Here is a 7,950-nt window from a genome sequence, read left to right as displayed (position 1 = left end):
GCCAGAAATCAGGATTTAAAAAGATTCCCCAGGTGATCTATGTGCAGCAGTAGAGACCACTGGTCTATGTGGTCTCCACTTTCCATCTTTGGTTATCAGGGTTCCCTCCAGCTAGTCTTCAGTTGATTTCTCGCGGTGTTTTTTCTGTATTTTAGTTGTTTTACCAGTTTGGTCCTGGGAGACTGTCAGTGTAGCTTCCACTTACTCCACCACCATTTTGGAATCCTGTTTTTCTTGTTTTTAAATGATTTTATCCTAGCATTCTTAGTAGGTATAAAGTTGTATCTCATTGTGGTTTTGATTTGCATTTCCCTAATGACTGGTGATGTTTAGCATCTTTTGTATACCTTATTGGCCATTTGTATACCTTCTTTGGAGAAAAATTTATTCACGTCCTTTGTCTCGTTTTTTATTATTATTACTTTCAGAGGGATGGAGATAGAGAGAATGAAACATTGATCAGTTGCCTCCCACACATGTCCCAACTGGGGATCGAACCTCCAGCCTAGATATGTGCCCTGACCAGGAATTAAACCAGCCACCATTTGGTGGGCAGGGAGACACTCCAGCCACCTTAGCCACACCACCAGGGCCTTTGCCTAGTCTTTAATTAAGTTGATTTTCTCTTTGTTGTAGGTGTTCTTCATATATTCTGGATGTTAAATCCTCATCAGACATACGGTTTGCAAATACTTTTTCGCATTTTTGGATTGTCTTTTCACTTTCATAATAATGTTTCTTTGATACACAAAAGTTTTTAATTTTGATGATGGCCAATTTATCTATTTTTTTTTAGTAGTTAAACAGAAAACTTTATTTGTTCTATTTCAAGTTGGAAAATAGGAGTTACTCACTCCTTTCATATTTTAAGAACCCAGAAGTAGCTGCTATTTTTTTTATTGTTTAGTCTTATATCTGTCTCCTTTTTCCCCAATTGACCTCCTCCCCACCCCCCAGGACAAGCCCCCACCGCCCCAGTGTCCGTGTCCATTGGTTATGCTAATATGCATGCATACAAGTCCTTTGGTTGATCTCTAACCGCCCCCGCCCCCCGCCACCGCCCCCACTCCCCTGCCTTCTCTCTGAGGTGAACGATCTGTTCAGTGTTTCTTTGTCTCTGGATCTATTTTTGTTCATCAGTTTATGTTGTTCATTATACCCCACATATAAATGAGATCATGTGATATTTATCTTTCTCCGACTGGCTTTTTTTTTGCTTAGCATAATGCTCTTCAGTTCCATCCATGCTGTTGCGAATGGTAAGAATTCCTTCTTTTTTACAGCAGCATAGTATTCCATTGTGTAGATGTACCACAGCTTTTTAATCCACTCATCTGCTGATGGGCACTTAGGCTGTTTCTAAATCTTAGCTATGGTAAATTGTGCTGCTATGAACATAGGGGTGCATATTCCTTTCTGACTGGTGTTTCTAATTTCTTGGGATATATTCCCAGAAGTGGTATCACTGGGTCAAATGGGAGTTCCATTTTTAATTTTTTGAGGAATCTCCATACTGTTTCCCACAATGGCTGCACCAGTCTGCATTCCCACCAGCAGTGCACGAGGATTCCTCTTTCTCCGCATCCTCACCAGCACTTGTCATTTGTTGATTTGTTGATGATAGCCATTCTGACAGGTGTGAGATGGTATCTCATTGTTGTTTTGATTTGTATCTCTCAGATGATTAGTGACTTTGAGCATGCTTTCATATGTCTCTCAGCCTTCTGTGTGTCCTCTTTCAAAAAGTGTCTATTTAGGTCCCTTGCCCATTTTTTGATTGGGTTGTTTATCTTCCTTTTGTTAAGTTGTATGAGTTCCCTGTAAATGTTGAAGATTAAACCCTTATTGGAGATAACATTGGCAAATATGTTCTCCCATGCACTGGTCTCTTGTTGTTTTGTTGATGGTTTCTTTTGCTGTGCAGAAGCTTTTTATTTTGATGTAGTCCCATTTGTTTATTTTCTCCTTAGTCTCCATTGCCCTAGGAACTGTATCAATGAAGATATTGCTACAACATATGCCTGATATTTTGCTGCCTATGGAGTCTTCTAAGATTTTTATGGTTTCCCATCTTACGTTTAAGTCCTTTAACTATTTTGAGTTTGTTTTTCTGTATGGTATAAGTTGGTGACTAGTTTCATTTTTTTGCATGTATCTGATCAATTTTCCCAGCACCATATATTGAAGAGACTATCTTGACTCCATTGCATGCTCTTGTCTCCTTTGTCAAATATTAATTGAGCATAATGGCTAGGGTCGATTTCTGGGTTCTCTGTTCTGTTTTTCTTTTTGTTGTTTGTGGTTTTAGTGTCATATCTAAGAATCCATTGCCAAATCCAAGGTCATGAAGATTTTTCCTTTATGTTTTCTCCTAAGATATTTATGGTTTGGGCTCTTAGATTTAGGTCTTTGACCCATTTTCAGTTAATTTTTGTATATAGTGTGAGTTACTAGTCTGACCTCATTCTTTGCATGTGGAAATCCAGTTGTCCCAGCACCAATTGTGGAAGAGAGTATTCCCCCCCCCGCCCCGCACCCCCCCCCCCCAGTAAATGGACTGAGCACCATAGATGTATGGATTTATTCCTGGACTCTGTTTGGTCACTCTGAGTGGTGGGGAACTCCTTCCCTCTAAAGTCAACTCCTTTTGGATTGGGTAAGCCCGCACAGGTTTTCTAAAATGGAGCTAAAATCTGCCTTCCCTGATGTTTCCCTGTTATTCTCTGTTCTTTCTTGGGGTCCATGGAGAATCTCTTCTCCCTCTGGCTCCCCAAACTCTGAGGAATTGGATGGATCAGCTGTCACACTCCTCCACTCCCCTACTCCCACTCTGCTTTCCTACATGTAAGGGAGTAATATTTATTAAGCAACTACTATGTGCCAAGCTCATGCATTTTCTCACTTCACACTCCTCACCCCTCAGAGAAGTAAGTGTGATTGTTATCCCTATTTCATAGGTGAGAAAACTGAGGTTTAAAGAGGCGGAGCGACCTGCCTGTGGCCATACAACCAGACTCCAGCGCCCACATTTTCTAATACGCCAGCTTACGCCTTGCCGGCAGTTCTCACTGCTCCTCCCCAAAACACACACAGTTTTGAGTTTGTTTTGCAAGTTTGAAGGTAGAGGTCAGTCTCCCCAGGTCACAGAGGGAAAAGCTGCCCAAGGAACACACAGCCAGTAATGAGTCATTTTGTTTTAACATTGATGAGATGCCAGAGGAACTTAACTCCTGTTTATATCAATTAGCCTATGGCAACACTGGTTTCATTATACATCGTTTCTCTCAAAGTCTCAGAGCCTATTGACAATGCTAAATAAGGGCTTACTGTACACACTGCAGCCATCCATCCCACCCCAAACACTGAACATGACAGGAAAACGCTAACATGAACAAGAGACCATAGCAGAGGTGCCACTGACAAGGCTGAAGCCCCCCTCCTCCCATGGGAGTGCTGAGGCCCCAAATATATGAGGTCAAGATCATGTGACCAGGTGCACACTGGAGAAATATCCTGAAGTGATAACGAAGTCACCCCTTCATAAAGTTCCCAAAACTCCCCAACTAGAAGAATTTACATCTGAAGAACTAGAGATTAAGAGCAACCTAAAATAAGGTTTAACAACGATACAGGTGTCCCCCCCAAAATGTAAACATACTTAACAGCTGATAGCTCGATTGCTGTTTCTTTCTTTTCAGGTTTAACCCACTGGAATTAATAGTTACTCAAAGTCTGTATACACTTTGGGGGACACCCTGTGTATTAAATGACTCAAAGAGATAAAAGGAGGAATAACTACCATAAAACAAGACCAGGAGTCTATGAAACAAACACTGGCAGATGTAAAAGAGCTCAGACACAAAAGGTAGAGTTGCTGGAATAAGTGGGGACTCAGAGCTGGGAAGGAATTTAACAAGGTCACATCAGATTTTAGTGGCGGACACAGAACCAGAACCAGAACCAAGGTTGAACTTGGGAGTTGGGTTCTCCAAGGAGAATGGATGTTCCCTCCCGCGTCCTTGTTCTGTTTTCTTTCCCTGGAGTGGAAAGCTGGTACTGAGCTGAACCCCAAAGCCCCCTCCTAGATGACAATCAGGGGTTCTGTTCCGCCACTGGACAGCGTGAGGAGTTCTTTTTGAGATGGAGAGGTGGCAACCCCTGTCCTCTGGAGCTGAACTAAGTTAAATGGACTCTTAATATCTGAGAGGAGTTGGTTCAGTGAAGCCTCGAAAAGCCGCCAATAGAATTGCTTCTGACATATTGGTCACTGGATGCTGAGTTTGTTCCTGAGCCTCTCTGGGCCTCAGTTTCCTCCTCTGTAAAGTGGGTTTAAGGGTCCCCGCCACAGGCAGGTGTTTTGAGAATTAGATGGAAAATTGCATCTAAAGGACATTCAGCACATCCGAGTTTTCTCCCATAGAATACCTTCCTCGGGCTCTGCAGCCCTGCCGTTTGAGTTCAAAGACACCCCAGTCGAGAACAAAGCTATAGCCCAGAGGTCCTCAAACTTTTAAACAGGGGGCCAGTTCACTGTCTCTCAGACATTCCGCACATGTGCACTGCGGGCCCGGGACGAGTTGGCTGCTAAGCGGGACAGGCGGCGGCGGCAAAAACACCTGGCGGGCCGGATAAATGTTTTCGCAGATGGGACCCCAGCCTCCAACAGAGAAGAGAGAAATGTAAAACCGGGAAGGGACATAGAAGGAGATTTTTAAACATGAATCACAGGAGAACAAGAAGACCTCCCGTCCCTCCCTACCACTCGGCTGGCGGGCAGCGCTTTGCTTTTGCTCGGAGATCACACGTGTTCTCACAGGCACACCTGAGAGCACCGCCCGCCCCGCCACAGCACCGCTCCCTCGTCTTCATTTCCACAGTCAGACCTCACTTCCCACCTGAAGTGTGAGAAGAGCATTTAAATGAGAGCGCCGAGGCTTTCGTCCGGTGCTCTTGGCCCCACGCTAGTCCACGTGCCTTGCATCCCCTCCTCCGGCTCAGAAGGCGTGGGTGGGGCAGCTGGGGTAGGGAGGACCACGGAGCTGTTCCACAGCCCAGCCCAGACCATTCCTCCCAAGGCCTTAGCAGACAAAAGCCTCAGAATGGGTTCAATCGGCATTACATCCGCTGGCAGGTATCACACAGGGCCCGTGTGCAGCGTGGGCGGGTGTGGGCTCAGAGCCTTGTACGTGCCAAGCCCAAGGTGCCCACCTCGCTTGGAGTAAAAGCCAAAGAACCCTGCACACTCTGCCCCCACCGCGGCCCCTGCCCCTCACCCACTCTGCTCAGCCGCACCGCCTCCTCGCTGTGCCTCCACACACTGCAATATCCCACCTCAGGGCCTTGCACGGCGGTTCCCTCTGCCTGGAACACTCTCCCCCAAATACCAGCTGGCTGCTCTCTCTCCGGATGCCCAGGACCCTCTCTGTCCCCAGGGGAGAGTCCCTGGACCCGCCCAGAGTCTGTGGCTGAGGCCTTCTGGACCCCACACACCCAGGCCCATCCGAGCCCCTCAGACTCAACCATCAAGTCCAGGGAAAGAGCCTCATCCGGGGCCTCAGAGGCATAGCATCCAGCCCTGTGCCCCACCAACTATTACCTTCCCAGGGCCAGCCTCGGCGGGGGGCGGGGGGGAGGTTAGGGGTCCCTCCTCTTCCCCATGGGCAGGGCCCAGAGCCCCCAGGCACCTGCTACAGCCTATGCGTACATACAGCAAGCGCTCAGCACACGTTGAGTGGAAAGAGGTCAGGAGGGCCAGCAGAGGCGAGGTGCAGGTGGGGAGGCAGGTTAGTAACTTAGGAAAGCTCCCTGGCAAGTGGAATGGGGAAACGGGCCAGGCAGACGGCTAGTGTACCCCAAGATCTTACCTCCCCTAACCAAAGGCTCTTAGGAGCAGATGGCTTCCCTCTCCCCTCCCCAACCAGAGAGCTAGCTTCACTCACCCTAGGCAGGGAGATCGCTAACAGGGACCCAAGTAGTGGCAGCCATACCCAAGATGGATAAACCAGGGGAATAACTAACAAAACAACAACTAGAGCCAGACAAGTCCAAGATAGAGGTGAAGCTGACCAGAGAACGACCCCTCTCCCCTCCGCGCTCACTCAGAGGCATCAGCACAACCACGGACACACCTGGAAAGCTGAGGCGTGTTCTGTTGGATCCTCCCCTGACACCGCCCCTAAAACGCCCCGCTTCTAGAAAACTACAGAAACCTCAGGAGAAGGGAGCTGGCGGCACTCTCCCTCGGGCACCCCCCGCCCACACACCTCTTTTCTCAGGTGCTGCTTTTGCAGACCTTCTCCTGAGCTCCAAGGGCACTCCTCCTGCCTCACCTTTCAAAGGGCCACAGCAGCCCTGGCTACCCTCACTTGGTCGCTGTGATCTTGCTACCAGGAAGGGGCCTGGCCCTTAGCGGCCCGCCTGGCCCGGACTCTAGTGTGTGGGCTCTTGACGTCCTGCAGGAAACTTCACAACAGGAGTCCAGGTGACTGCGCGGGGACATTTATTAAAGCTGCGGACACTGAAGCGAGGAAGGGCTTCGCACAGAAGCCACAGGAGAGCCCCGCTGCGCTGCCCTCGCTCTCTGGGCAGGCAGAACAGAGGGCCTTGGGGACAGGTTCGGGGACTCGCCTGGGTTGAGCTGCCGCTGCCCACTGCTTCGTTTTGCTTCTCCTGCTGCCAGTCTCGTGGGTTCCCTTAGAGCCGTGGTTCTCAACCTTGGCTGCACATTAGGATCACCTGGGAATCTTTTTAAAATCCTGATTTCTGGGCCTAGAGAAATCAGGATTTTTAAAAAGATTCCCAGGTGATTCTAATGTGCAGCCAAGGTTGAGAACCACTGCCTTAGAGTTTAGGAGATGCAAGCCTATGGGGAAGAAAGGGAAGGGGGAGGGATGACGTCTCTGCTGATTGGTCAGCGCCAGGGCAGGGGGCATCATTAGTCAGTAGTCATCTCAGCTGGTCCTGGTGTCGCCCACCTGGTTGTGCTGCCTCTCTGGGCCTGGAGCTGGAATACAGCTGAGGCCTAGACGTTCTCTCCGGGAAGGTGACCTGTATCTGCTGCAAATTGCTCGGCCAGTTTGTTCAGCTGTCAGTGTCATTCCACGTGTCCTGCTCACTGGCCTCTTAATCTTGCTGCTTCTGCCCTAAGCCCTTCCTGTGATGCACGTCCCCAGCTTTAATGAACGTTCTCTCAGAATGACCCGGACTCATGTCTGAATTCTTCCCTGCACAGTCCAGTCCGCACATCCGAGACCATGCGGGGACAGACCCGCCTGGGTGCTGGCCCACCCAGCGAGAGAGCCAGGTGGAAACAGAGAAAGACAGACAGATTGCAAAACACAGAGGACAAGAAAGAAGGAAAGAAGGAAAGATGAGCAAAGCTGATCTTCACTACTGAACCCCAAGACACGCCACACGGCGCCCAGGGTCCAGCAGACAACAGCCCAAGGTCTGTGTGAGCTCACCGCCTGCAGCAGACACTGGATCGCCCTCAGCAGCTGGACTCCCCGGGAGCCACCCCAGACCCACACCAACCCTGGAGCAGCAGGGCCCCGCGCAGCCAGGCCCCCACAGCCAACCACGGACCTCAACAGCCCAGCCTGCCAACAGCTCGCGCCCCAGCCCTTGAAGGAGCCCCCACAGGCTCTGCCACAACACAGTCCCCTGGATCTGTACAACTGCTTCTCACACAGTCAGACCCCGCAGCCAGCCCCAGCCCTACTCCACAGCCAGAGCCAGAAACAGTGCCCGGAGCCCCGCAACAGCCGACCCCTCTCTCTCCCAGGCCCACCGCACCGCACCCCCACCCTGGCTAACGGCTGTGCAAGGCCTGAAGATAACAGGGCCTTTTCAGAGGTGCCCGTAACCTAGGACTGTCATTCAATTCATGTTAAGACCCTCTGGTGAAAGCAGCTGCAGTCGGGGGCAGGGGTGATATGATTGGGGAACCCT

The 7,950-nt window shown here is 49.7% G+C and overlaps 1 pseudogene; it reads right to left on the bottom strand.

The window, feature by feature from the left end:
* Positions 1-5,116, bottom strand: part of LOC102422401 — an 8,062-nt pseudogene extending 2,946 nt beyond the window's left edge.
* Positions 5,117-7,950: the final 2,834 nt, after the last annotated feature.

Source organism: Myotis lucifugus, unplaced genomic scaffold, assembly GCF_000147115.1.
Source record: "Myotis lucifugus unplaced genomic scaffold, Myoluc2.0 scaffold_210, whole genome shotgun sequence".
Lineage (NCBI taxonomy): Eukaryota > Metazoa > Chordata > Mammalia > Chiroptera > Vespertilionidae > Myotis > Myotis lucifugus.
The sequence above is the reverse complement of the archived record's forward strand: the minus strand, read 5'-3'. Positions and strand labels throughout refer to the sequence as shown.